At 46.0% G+C, this 4807-nt stretch overlaps 1 long non-coding RNA gene across 2 annotated transcripts in view; it reads right to left on the bottom strand.

Moving 5' to 3' along the window:
* LOC108448458 overlaps window positions 1-4807 on the bottom strand; it is a 266016-nt gene that overhangs the window by 3819 nt on the left and 257390 nt on the right. Inside the window, exon 4 of one of the 2 annotated variants that reach the window (XR_001864348.1) lies at window positions 4052-4360. This is a non-coding gene — a long non-coding RNA (uncharacterized LOC108448458). Of the gene's footprint in view, window positions 1-1066; window positions 4361-4807 lie in introns of those variants that run through there. The other variant, XR_001864347.1, reaches the window with a different exon arrangement.

The following is a 4807-nucleotide window of genomic DNA, read 5'->3' as shown; positions in this document are numbered from 1 at the left end:
CAGGCCGGGGGCCGAGCCGGGGCTGACACTGCCTCTCCCCTCTCCCTCCCCTGACAGCCCCAGCCGCGGGGTCATAAACCGTGGGGGGAAAAGGCAACCTATTAGTAACTCTATTAAGTCTCCATTAGTTAGGTGTGAACTCATTACTCTAATATACCTGGAGGTGGGATCCCACTTGCAGGACATTAGCGCTGCAATAAGCACGTTTACCACCCGAGCTGGACCGAGTGAGGGAGAGGATGGAGCACAGGAGAGGACTTCTCGACACCTGGCGAAGCACCCGGTGCAGCAGCACCACCACGGAGAGCCCTTCCTGCCACGCCTGCCCTGGGGCAGTTGAACCTCTTCTACACAGGCTCTGTCCCTGTCCCGACGGTCGTATTCCCTATGACCAGTCCCTAAAGCACCCCTTGAGACCCTCCCTTCGTGCAGTAGCGACAGGGCAGCCACTGAAACGCACTCCGCTCATCTGCTTCCCTGATGAGCGGCTGCACCGTGGGAAGCTGCTCTCCCACCCTGTTGTAGAGTCAGTCATTTGGGTTGAAAAACCCTCTAAGACCACTGAGCTCCCCCAACACTGCCAAGGACACCACTAGCCCATGTCCCCAAGTGCCATATCCACACAGCTTTTAAATCCCCTCCAAGAATGATGATTCCACCACTGGGCAGCCTGTGCAAGGGCTGGACAGCCCATTCAGTGAAGAAATTTTTCCTAATCACTAAATCATAGAATATCCTGAGCTGGAAGAAACTTACAAGGAATATCGAGTGCAACTACGGGCCCTGCACAGGACAGACCCAAGAATCCCACCACATGCCTGAGAGCTTTGTCCAGCACTTTCTGAATGTCCAGTCTCAACCTCCCCTTTGCCTGGCCTGGCCTTTTCGATGTGCTGGCGCTTTGTGACAGGAGCTGTTCCGCTGTCTGCAGCTGTGCACCCTGTGAGGAACTCAGGTGAACTAAATAATGAGCTTATAGGAAATCAATTAATTAATAATAGGATGCGGGAGCAGGGCTTAAAGGGGTTTGCTGAGTCAGCACAATGAAAAAGATGATTGTGTGTAGAAATCTGTAGATGTAGAACTTTTTCTCCACCTTTTCAGTCAGCTTTAGCATGCCAACATGAGCTGCCGGAGCCGCCACTGCCCTCTGCCAAAGCCCCTCACGGACGGATACCGTTTGCCCTGCAGAACACAAAGATTCTGCACCATCTCCTCCCCATCCTTACTCACACTTCAAGGCTGCACAAAAGCACAGTCCATGCAGAACTCTTCCCAAAACTAATTTTTAAGCCCATTTGTTCCTAAATAGCACAAAACTGTACACAATCCCTGAAAAAAAGTTGTCCAAGAGCACACAAGTAGGATTTAAAAAATTATTTCAGGAGGAAGCATGATCTTGTTTCTAAGATCCTTGGCCAAAAAGAGTATAAAATTAATGGTATTAAGTGCCTAAAAATACTCTTGAGGATCTGGGAGTTGGAACAAGGGCTCGGATTCTATTCCCAGCTCTGCCACAGACTCACTGTCTGCAATGAAGGACCAGACGGGACACAGGGTATGCTGGAAGTGCCCAGAAATGCACTTCAGAGCTCACTTCCCCCACTTTTTGCTGTATTTTCCCAGCCTGTACAATGGGTACAATACCAACTCCGACAGACCAGACCACATGAGATGGGATGTTGGTGGAATTCCTCCTGGTGTTTCCAGAGTACCATGAAACCATGTCCTTTCATGGTGCCCCACTGATCAAGCTCACCTGCCCTTTTCTTCCTTCCCTGTTTCTCTGGAATTAACTCTTACAATTCAAAACATCAGCAGGTACAAACAATTATGATTAAAAAAGAAACTAATTGCTAGAAAAGTGCTCTCCTCCCTCCCAGCAAACACAGCACCTCCTTGCACTGGCCTCCTGGTCAGTGGCAATTTGTCTACTGTAAGGATGTTCAAGTCCAATGTCCTGCAAAATTCAGTATTAAATGTGACTCTTTATTGCCCTGAACAGGAGAGATAGGCATCCCTAAAATGAAATACTTGTTTTTAGCCTGGGAAAATCCTGAAATATTTGCCTTTTAATATGTTATATCTCGGAAAACTGTTTCATCATGTAAAAATGATTTTATGAGTCCCTGTTTTACTGTTACCCTGTTAACTAAGGTAACTGCTTCTACATGGAATCCCATACAAAAATGGATTAAAAGAATTGTGAAAGTTTCTAAAATTTGAACAAGTTACCAGTGGCAGGATGCCCAATGACAAAAGAACAGTCCATCAGCAAAGCCTGAGCTGAACTCACTGGTGGCTCCTCTAATTACAAAAAAGGAACATCCCAACGCTACTGTGACAGAATCTCAAATCCCTGTAATGCCCTGTGTGTCTTAGCTATGAAACCACTTTTGGCATAGTAATTTAAACTTCTAAATAGAAGATTCAAAATAACACATTTCAGTCATAAATGGTAAAGTTTACGCCCTAGAGTTGCTTTTACACCAGCATAAGGCACTGAGATGGGACAGAATCCTGCAGATTGGGTCCTGTATGAATCCCAGGTTTTGTCATCAGTAAAAGTATTCCAAGAGAAATGAAAACCCAGGCAGTGAAAACCTCTGCTCACCCCACAAAAGGGAGAAAAAGAGACTGACATTTCCATAGGTGATTCTGTCTGATGAAATCAAGTATTTAAATGACTTCTATTTACACAGGAATTTGAGAAATAATGCTAATTTGCAGAATTGGCATCTGGGGTATGAGTATACATACCCTGGGAGAGCACTTACGGAGCCTTAGTGAAGCTAAGTAATAAACGCTTTGTCTTCACCACACTATTTATGGGTTGCTTGGGGGCATCCTGCTCTCCTCCTGCCCCTACCTGGGCATAAAATTATTGCCCAACTAGGTTTTAATCAGAGCAACAGTAAATCTGAATGACCACACATGCACAGCCATTCCTCCTGCCTGATCTCCAGCATTAATTATAAAGTGAGACTGTTTACACAGTACATACCACTTTCCTGACTTCTTTCTTGTTTATGTCTAAACCTTTATGGACATAAAACTTTGGAATTTGCTTTTGGAATAAAACTGCAATTTAAGTGGCAATAACTGTGTTGGAAAACAACTCAGCTATTGCTCCCCCGGTGCCGCGGTCACGGCAGGTTTGCACTGGAACCTCTCCCATTGGAGCGTGTTGGTTCAGGTCATCTCCTTGCTGTCCCAGCTGGATGGCTCCTTAAAAACTGCAGCTTGAGATGGCTCAGAGCAAACACTCGAGCTTTCCCTCCCGAGTCCTTTCCTTCATTTCCCCCCCATCTGGCTTCCCTGTGCGCGTCCCCACACACCCCGGGTCCAGGGTTTGTGGTGCTCCCCCAGTGCCAGGCTGGGGGTCAGGTCCTCACCCCTCCCAGTGTACTGACCTGGCAGCCTCTTTGCTCCTCCAAACAGAACCCTGTCCCATGCCCTAAGACACCCCTCACTCAGATTTCCCCTGAAAGGGAAATTTTTCCTGTACAGTAAGTCATTACAAACACAAGAGACATCCATCGGATGCCATACACAACTGAGGGTACCAACAGTAAAGTTACTCACGCTCTACAAGCACTAAATTATTCCTCGTCACACTGTCCTGGCTGCTCATTTTGTCAGGCTGTCACACAATAAATGAATATGTTGGCTGTTTGGGGCTGAGAACTCTTCCATTTGTTCAGTAAAACAGATACTGTACACCCCGGGCACCATATAAAAATAATAAATTACCATAGCACACAGGCAAAGTATTACTTGTCTCTCTCCTCGCCTTTACTTTATCCCCTCCATCCTCTGCCTTTCCTCTGATCAATTCATCTTCCATTTACTTTCTATTTCTGTCTGTAGGTTTCACTCTAATACATACTGCTCCGACAACTACAACCATGCCACCTGCTCCAGAAGTACAAGTACAAAGGCTCCACTGATGTGGAGAAGAGGAAATCAACAAAAGCTCAAGAGGAGGAGAAGAAATAATGTATATACTGCATAGTGCAAGAATATTAGGAAAAAGGAATCGAGCCTCTACCTGGTGCTGTCTCTTACACTGACTTGGATGCCTCCTGACTCCTGCCACTCTCTTTACTCTTCACATCCAACACAGAAATGTGGAGACTTGGTAGCCAGAGGAACTGAATGGCCTTCTCTGTGTAGGCAGGTTGGGAAGTGTTTGACCCAATCTCCCTTGTAGGTTAAAATGTCTTTTAATTCTGGTGGGTTGTGTCAAGATGGGAATGAATAAATTCTCTCTTCATTTTAGTGTCCGGCTCATGGAAGCTGCACAGGCTGGATGTTAAGTCTGTCCAAATTCCGTTCCTCTTTGGCAAGGTTATCCTACCTACAAAAATAAGAATTAAAATTAAGGTTTTGTTTGGCTTCTTACAAGTTCAGGTCTTGCCCCACATTTTCCAGAACACAGTTCCAACCCAAGTTTTAGCACACAGGCTCCCCAAGAGCACCCTCAAAGTCATGGGGAGTAATCAAATTATTTCAATACTTAGTGCATCATGTTTCCAAAGCATCACATAATCTTAACTAATAAAAAAACCAACAGAATTTACTGTTTGTTCTTTTAAAAAAATAAATAAGCAAAGAAGCAAAATTTAAATATTTATTGAAAAGCTAAATATTGTAGCCTTGTGCAGTTATTGGCAGGAGATGCTGTGCAAATAAAACCACGGCAGGCTGTTGCTTCCCACATCCCCGAGCGCTGGCCCACGGCCACCGCTGTCCCCGCAGCTCCCGGCAGGCCTGCCCAGCCCCGGCGCCGCCCCTCCCGGCCAGT

The sequence above is a fragment of the Corvus brachyrhynchos genome, unplaced genomic scaffold (assembly GCF_000691975.1).
Source record: "Corvus brachyrhynchos isolate BGI_N302 unplaced genomic scaffold, ASM69197v1 scaffold365, whole genome shotgun sequence".
NCBI classification, from domain to species: domain Eukaryota; kingdom Metazoa; phylum Chordata; class Aves; order Passeriformes; family Corvidae; genus Corvus; species Corvus brachyrhynchos.
Note: the sequence above shows the minus strand (reverse complement) of the source record. Positions and strands in the feature narration are given on the sequence as shown.